This window comes from Trichechus manatus, unplaced genomic scaffold (genome assembly GCF_000243295.1).
Source record: "Trichechus manatus latirostris isolate Lorelei unplaced genomic scaffold, TriManLat1.0 scaffold00012, whole genome shotgun sequence".
NCBI classification, from domain to species: domain Eukaryota; kingdom Metazoa; phylum Chordata; class Mammalia; order Sirenia; family Trichechidae; genus Trichechus; species Trichechus manatus.
In genome coordinates, this window is record NW_004443948.1 from 2,212,040 (window position 1) to 2,221,475 (window position 9,436).

Genomic DNA, 9,436 nt, shown 5'->3' on the forward strand with positions numbered 1-9,436 from the left:
TTCTGTAAGCCTTCATCTTAAGTGAGAATAACAGCACAATTGGAAGAGCATAGTCAATGTCACTGAACTGTGTACGTAGAAATTTTTGAAACGGTATATCTTTGGCTATGTGTATTTTCACCAAAAAAAAAAAAAAATGTTGAGAATTTGGAGGGTTAATATGTTGTGGGGTTGTTATCCAATGTCGTAAAACAACATGTGTACTGCTGTTTCATGAGAAACTATTTATTCTGTCAGGCTTCACCTGAAATACAATAAAAAAAAAAAGTCTTTGTATACCAAGACATACATATGTGTCTTTATACAGCTTAAATGCAGTTATAAGATTCACAGTTATTTAAAACCAAGAAAAAATTGTCTTATGCTGAAGTTTTCTAAAAAAAAAATCCAGGTTTTGACAGTTGATAAATTAAAAAAAAAAGTTAAATGGAAAAATTTGAGAGGCCAATACCTGCAAAGCTCTTACTTTTATGGGGCACTGGGACATTTAAAGGACCTTTTGATGCAGTGTCCAGTGTTCCATATTTTTAAAAGTTCATTAGTTGGAGATATTGCTAAGATCCAGTCCCAGTAGAACTGTAGAGAAGAGCAAGCCCTGTAAGCCTAGAACACTCATATCCATATTGATGAGTGAAACAAAAATAAACATTTATCTTATTAAGTCACTGTGTTTCCAGGTCTTTTTCTCATAGCAGCTTGCCATGCAGGTTAACTAATGCCAGAACCCCTACTAAATGTTAAAATGTCTCTCAAATACATGGAGACATTTTAATGGAATTTTTTATAGACAGAGGGTTATGAAAAAAGGGATATTGTAATGTCTTTATTCATTCAATTTATTTATTCAATAAATGTTTATCTAACAACTACCATGTTTTGAGCACTATGGATGCACTAGAGACCCAATGCTGAGCAAAGACACTAACTCCTGATCTCAGGGTTATATTTTTTAGGGAAACAGAACTTAATCAAAAATCACAAATAAGAATCTAAAAATTAATGATGTGATAATGGTTTGAATGGTAGGTACCTGGTAATGCAGAGAAAATAATAAAGATTTTTCTCCATAACAAACATGCATCATATGAAAGAAATGATGATAGTGGTAAAACACTCTGACCTCTGTTACCTCAGAATCTATGAGCTGAAATAAAGAGTAAATGTATCGTCACTAAGCAAGGTGCTATTACTAAGTGATGAATGGTGTTTAATGGGCATGTCTAAACCTGCCAGAAGGTTTTCTAATGCAATGACAGATATAATGTAAAACATAATGCAATCATTGCTTCACAATGTGTGTACTTTCTAATATAAAACATCCATCTGAGCTATGAGAAAAATACACTGAAGTTGTATCAAATTACACATACTCATTTTTTCACATAAGCATTGATTACGAGTCTTCCTGACTAGTGGTTTCAATCAGAATTTGAAATGATTTGATTTAAATTATATCTTTCCTACAGGAGATTTGTTCAAACACATAGAGTAAATCTTCCACTGAAGTCTTCCAGGTTTTAAACCAATCACTAACTAGAATTTTAATAGAGATAACCACATAATCTATGTTACCAGTTTCCAAGTGATTATAGTGAAGAAATTGCTGAATACTCAGAATGAGTTCAACCAGAGCTTGCCTGAGTTAAGTTTCAGGTTTGCTAACCTTTGCGGGGAAATCTTACCTTGAATATAGAATGCCCTTGAAAGCAAAGACTTGTTCCAAGCTTCACTAAGAGTGGTGGTACAGAGAGCTAACCTGTAGGTTAGGTTAGAGTTTGAACTTTAGGACGTGGTAAATCTATATTAACGGCATTTAAAAGCCTTTCTCTTAATGTTCAGAGAGCTGGACGCAAAAATTATTCTGGGAATATACAATTTTAGTAGCTTCACAGATGTTTAGTGTTGAAAAGTTGGCTAAATTAAGACTTCTCAATTCTCACGGCTCATGACATTAAACCACGAGAAGACAGAGAATAGCTGTGTTTCTCCCAATCAGTCTCTGAATTTCAAAGTAGTATTTGTAGCATACTTATTTATGCAAATATTCATTCATCACATAAGGTATAATTGAACAATGTTCATTTTCAAAGTACTCCTGGGGATTTCTGAAATAGAGCAGGCACACTTATCACAGTTATACTATGTCTATGTCTACATCACATATCATACTGCCAAAATTGTGCCTAGATTAAATCAAAGATACTGTTAAATCTTAGGCAACTTCAGGTTGGATTTTATTCCCTTTTCTAAATGGACCTAGGAGATATTGGTGTGCATATGAAGAATTCCATATTTCCTACATGCACTGATTGCTGGAAATGGCTAAGAATTTTCTACTAGCTCTAATTTGGTCAAATCTCCATGTCTTACTACCATCAGTGCTGATCTCTTCCTGAAGCATGCACATTACCAAGCACTCTCTTTTACACCAAGAAGGAGAGACACTTAATTTTTCTGGAATTTTCTATGTTGTTTCTCTACTTATTTCCTCACTTTTTTAGTTTTTTGGAGAGTAACTTATTTGGGAGCACCTGTAATTACTAAACGACTTCCCCATAGTAAATCCCTTATTATTGTGTCACTATATATTATTGGCTCACTTAATTATATTATTAGATTAGTTTATTTTGTTGAATCAAACTTAGCTCCTTGTTCATTTATTTACTTTTGAAAATACTAAATCTATGATTAAAAAGAAAGAAAAAAAAGAGTATGTGATTTCTAATTTGGAACAGGATAACAGCTCTTCTGGAGTGCTATGTGAAATATAACAAAACGCTACCACAGAAACCTCTCACTATATGTTGTGGTTTATTCCAGAAAAGATATAGGAACCAAATGCTATTCCCAGCCAATCAAAATTTAGTGCTCGAATATGCTGCGGTTTGTTCCATAACCTTGATAGATTAACTTGGGAGATGTCAAAAGTAGCTGCCAAGTTTAGGGAGGAAAACAAGATAAGATTTATCCATACCAATAGATCTCTCAACATGTCTGGTTTTTATCACTTGTATTGCCAAACAACTGTATATTCTAGAATGATCTCAGTTAATAAAGGACTGAAAAGATGCACTCTTTCTCTTTTTTGCCAGCACTGATATACGTTGCATTATCTGAGTTTTAAGATTATGACATGACATGAATAATGACAAGTATAACTACAACGCCAGAAACCTGGATTACATACAGCAGGTAGATTATCATAAAACTGCGGAATTTAGTGCTTCAAAGAACTACAGCATCAGTGTAACTGTTCACTTTTCAGTATTTTACCTGCATTTATTTATGCCCTCCCAATCAACTGAAATACCTCTCCTGTACAGACTATATAAAGTGTCATTTATTTAAGGTGAAAAATTGCTAGTTGTTAGTTATTTCAGGAGGATGGCTAAAATGTCTAAAGTAAACTCTACACATTCTGTAGATATAAATGTCAAATTCTTCAGGTTTGACTCTGTTGCTAGCACATGCTATGTTTATGTTAGAGTTTAATAATTTGTAGGAAACAAGGCCCTTCTGTCACTTAACATAATTTCAAATTTCAGATTCGTCCTAAATATTCTAATTCTACGAAGCATGAAAACAAAACAAAATTTATAGTTTAGGTTTAAATAACGGGTTAAAACATCAACTGTTCATCAAGCAATCAGACTTCTGGTCCTGAACAATAACAGAGTAATAGGTTATTCAATTGCTCCGCTTTAGACTTTCTTTGCATCAGTAGATTTCCACTCAATTAACACCACCATGTTTTCATTTCTTCACTCTCTTCCATTTTTATTAATAAGTATGCATGTTGGAAGGAACACTGCTATGTGCTGATTAGACTTTTTGAACATATTGCCTATTTCCACATAATTTTAATGAAAATTATTTTGTGGGATATCCTTCATCAACTTTATAAACAGCCTCCATCCGATCACACAGCTTTGGTGTTACCAAAACATTTTCTGCCAACTTGAATTAACTGCAAGGTGTCATAGGCATGTCTATTAGGTTAACTCTGGAGCCCTGGTGACATAGTGGTTAAGAGCTCGGCTGCTAACCAAAAGATTGGCAGTTTGAATCCACCAGCCGCTACTTGGAAACCCTATGGGGGCAGGTCTACTCTGTCCTATAGGGTTGCTATGAGTTGGAATAAACTCAATGGCAATATTTATTTATTTATTTATTTGTTAGGTTAACTAAATGTTTAGGGAGCAAAGCTACCCTTCTGTTTAAAAAAAGAGTGTAGCTTCAAAATTACCACCTTCAGCAGAGTTAAGCACATGACTTTTTCATGGATACTGACACTTTCACTGAATGACTAGAGGCATTTTAAATTAAAAATGTTTCTAGGATCAGGAAATATTTTGTGTTTAACATTGATATTTCATTGATACTTTATTCTCAAGAAAAAAATATATAAAAAATGTCTCTACAATCCTTTTAGTAAAATATATGTTTTGCTTTAAAATTGATAAATTTGTTGCCTAAGGATAAATTTAATGATTGAAACTTATGTTATTATAGAAATACTTTGTTATGATAGATAAAATTTAAAAATGTATAAATTTAAATAGAATGTTCTATATATTATTATGACATATTGTGGATGATGGCAAATGTAACTACCTTGCCAGAAAAACTTGATTCTTTATAGATCACTTGTTTGATAGAAATCAAATCTTAAATCAAGACAATAAGCTTCTAAATTCATTTTCAACTCCAAAAATTTCCACGATTTAATATTTAGTGGTTCTTTTAAAAAAAAATAGTACTTTCACATGTAAAATAACTTGAATTTTCTTTGTTCTGGTGAAATGAATAAATTAATATATTGTGAGCAAAGAATATGAATACTGTTCCTATACAGTCTCTACCACTACACTCTCTCCACCCCTTCTCTTAAAAGGATAGAAGAAGAGGCAAAAACAAACAAAAAAAAGCAGTAAAACTCAAGTAAATGGAATCAAATGTTGACCCTACTTTTAATTGACAAGCATAGTACCAGAGGAGCTGAGTTTCAGGGTTCAAGTACCTATTTGTCATGTGGTAGCTGAAACCCCACTGCATTATGACTGTCAGACAATGTTTACAAAGTTTGATTACCAGCTCATTTTTTCCTCCCTGTATGGCTGAAGAGGTATCTCTCCCTTTAATCAGGTTGTGGTTGCAATTTTATTTGAAGTAACTTGTGCTCCCCTGATTTTCCTCTTCTACCAGACCTCAGGTATGATTCTTTATACCTGAACAAGTATTGTGGCCACAATTTAACTCACCATTTCCCCAGAGTCTCAGCCCCACATAAATCATTACTTTCTACTAGTTACTTGGAAAAAGAGGTGTTAGCAATTTTCTCTGCTAGCATAAATACAGATTATAGCTAGCCTAGTTAGGATCCCTTCTGTGTGGTGCAAAAAAGTTAACACGCTCAACTGCTAACGGAAGGTTGGAAGTTGGAGTCCACCCTGAAGCACCTCAGAAGAAAGGCCTAGTGGTCTGCTTCCAAAAAGACCAACCATTGAAAACTCTATGAGGCACATTTCTACTTTGACACACATGAAGTCACTATGAGTCAATTTGGCAACTGTTTTTTTAGTTAGGATTCCTGCTGTATTATACCACTTTCAATATTCAAACACACACACATATGTGTATAAATGGAAAACACAAAATACAAACATGTAGTTTGAAAATATTTATTTTACAAATACATGTAAAGTTTATAAGATAATATTAGAGTAATTTCATTTTCACCAAATTAGATATCCTGAAGACCAAGGCATACTAATTCATAGGCCTCAGTTATCTCATTTATGCAATACTTTCTCCCAGCTGCTCATGACTGAATTTTCTAGAAGAAAATAACTATCTAGATACATCAAATGTTCACTATTATTTTAAGAGCTAGTTCTTATATATACTTTTGTCCATTTGTCCCATGAAATAATTTTTTGGTGGAACTATAGTTGAGGAAGTTTTCAATATTTTCTTTCATACATCATTTGGGGGAAAGTCACCGAATATTAAACTTACGCTCTTACTCTGTTGCAAACAGACATATAGAGAGGATCAAGTATATTTATCTTCCTCACATTGAACCAAAGTAACAAAAAAATCTTTCATGGATTTCAAAACTTTCTTTGTCTCTAAATATATTTGTTTATGTGAAAAACAAAACTTTTGGCAATCTGGACATATTTAGTATATTTTTTTCTTTTCCTTTAAGTTGAAAAACACATGATAAACATTTGTCAAAAATCATAAGCTTACCTTTCTTTTCTTGGTTTTGATCCAGCACGTGTTCTTCATCACAAAATCTTCATCTGGCATATTTAACTGACGACTCTTGGCAGATGAAGTTGAAAGAAGATGATTTAATAATTCCCTTCATGTCCTAGTCTCAGGTTAAGTTGTCCTTGTTTTACATTTATTTCAATCCCTCCTCAATCCCCCCATTTTTTTAGTAAAAACCTTTAAGTTTTCTTTCCTTTTCATATGGGAAAAATTCTTTTTTACATAGAATTATTTTCTTTTTATTTACACTTTCCAGTCTATTCTTCAATCTCTTTAAATGCTTTAGTTTTCTTTCTTTTTTTTTTAAAGGTGGTTCAAAATAGCACCTATTTAAGAGACAATCTCTATTTAAATGCTTAATATGTGCTAATCACTAGGCATAAAAAGATGATTGAGACTGATACTTACATAGAAAACTCGTAATCTAGTAGCAATAAAACGAAAGTCTGATTTTATTTAAGAAAGCCAGCAGCATAGAGTGGAGAAAACACTGGCTTTGAAATCTCATAAACTTGTTTCACATCCAGGTTCAGTCACATTCAAGGTGTATACTTCATTCAAGTTACTTATTCTCTGTAAGTCATTATAGTATAATTCTATAAATAATTCTTCTCAGAGAGAAGAGAGTACAGATCCTAGGATATAGGTAGTATTACATCCATTGTCTATAATTTGTAAACATATACCCAAAAGACATTTCCACAAAAAGGAAAAGTAGCTGAAAAATCTGCATTTCCAAAGGAGATTGTGAGAAGAACGGAAAGTATCTGCAGTGTGTACCTTTCCTTCCAGCCCAGATGGAGTAGCCTCATCATTTCCAGGTTTTCCCTCCTACAGCTAAAAACAGCACTGGACATAACACAATAAACAATCATAGGAAGACTCTGAAAGTTGGAAACTAAAAGATGGACTGCCCAGGAGCCTTGGAATTTGAAGAATGTCCCAGTGGTGGGTCCCATAGGTTTACTGGTTGCCTCCTGTATATTCCAGACAGGGCATGGTAGAAGATTCCAACCCAGAATCACAAACGGGCAAAGACAAAAAAGTTTCTGGAAAAGGCTTTTCTCTCACAAGTGGCTAAACAAACAGAAAACATTTTGGCAATACTAACCCTTCTCCAAAGAAACACCAGTGGAATCCCCCTGTCCTGTATTTCAATGAGACTGAGTAGGCAGTTGATCTTCCCTTCTCTGCCAGTGCATATGGTTGGCGCTCTGATTCTCCAGTTCAGTGGTGTTGTTGGGAACAAACAGGGAGCTGATTTTCATCCCCCACCCAGCAAAATAGGCAGTACTCCAATTCTCCTACCAGTTTAGTGTTATAGGGGTCCAACAGTAAGCTGAGCCTCCATTCCCCCTCAGTAGCAACAAGCCTGAACAGGATGATGGGAGTAGGGGCTCATCAGCACTCCACTTCTTTTCTCTATCCTGGTATCAGCAAGGCCTAGTGGGGAGCTGAGCATCTGCCCACCCCCTGTAGACTTAGGCAGTATGAATCAATCAGCTGTGCCCTCTCCCCACTCCATGGTGTTAGTTGGGTCCGGTAGAAAGCTGAGTTTACACATCTACTGAGAGGCAATGAGGTGGTTAAAGTTATTATCCCATTTTCATCAGAAGGTATCAGCAGGGCTGAGGAGAGAGGTGAACTTCCATCCGTCCTTTATCTACTCAAAACTTTCCAGCAGTTTTCCATATTATTCACAGACAAAAACAAAATATTTACTAAAGATGCCCTGGTGATGCAATGGTTAAGTACTTGGCTGCTAACAGAAAGGTCAATGGTTTGAACCCACCAGCTGCTCCACAGGAGAAAGATCTGATGATCTGCTCCCATAAAGATTGCAGTCTATAAAACCCTATGTGGCAGTTTTACTCTGTAACATGGGGTCAGTATGAACGAAAATTGACTGGACGACACTCTTTAATTATAATTGTATCTTTACATGGGACACTATCTTAACCACTGAGAAGAAAAAAAAAAATCTGGTAACAATTCAGGTACCTTTCAAGCTGTATGTTCCAGGCAGGTATATCACTCTCTTCTAAAAATACCTTGTAAGTTAAAACAAAACTATATTTATATGTAAGAAGACTCTTGGATTTCATTTTTTTTTCCCTGTAAAACTAAAAGAATAGACCAGAGGCTTACTACTTTTTCATACAGAACTTTTATAGTTTGCCACCATTTTATTTACTCTTTTAAAATCCATTTCCTCTGATTTTTTCATTTGAGATTCAAGATTTTATACTATGACCTGGATCTTCATTATGCATTCTTAAATACTTTATTTCCTCTACCAGACACATTCTTAACTCTATTTCAAGAATTGTCCATAAGTGAGTAAAGTTATGTGGTAACTTCCACTAAAAGACTCCTCAAAAATACTAACGAGTACTAAGAATTTACATATTTAAACTCTTAACTTTGTCTCTAGTTTATGGTGTTACAGAAATTGATGTATATTTGTATTTGGTTTTATGTGTACAAATGTTATTAATTTTATGATCATGTTTATAAGGAAAACAATACATCAGGATAGCATTGGTGAATTTAGCAATTAATATTTAATTATCAAGAATAAATATGTAGAATACAGTAGAAAAAAATTGCCTTAAATTGTAGCTCGAGGGCTATGACTGTGTCATTTTGGCAATGTATTTTACTGTAAATTCAGAAATGCTTGAGAAAGATGTTGCTAATAATTTTTGTTCTTTGTATACTTTCCAATTCACTTTTTCAGTTTCATAATATAATTAATAAAAGCAGCAAGAGATTATAGATATTGATAATTTTATCTTCCCCACTGAAGATTGATTTAGCTTAACTTCTTTTGTCATTATTTAAAATATACGTTGTGTTTTATTTAAAGAAAATAAAGCACTATTGTCCTTATATCGTGTTACCTTGGTGTGCCCTGAAATTTTACTGAGGATTGGAAAAGACGCTGTGCAGCTTATAGCAATATTTTTCTCACGTAAATCAATGACTGTGGAAATCTAAACATGTAAATAATTTATAATGTGATTAGTTGTTTGCAAGCTGATAAGTCTGCAAGTGCCCATGATTGAATTTCCTTACCTTCCCTTGGTTGACTGTACTGTATCTCATATCACTGCACATAGCTTTTTATCTCACCCCTATTTCACAGGGTCAGGAA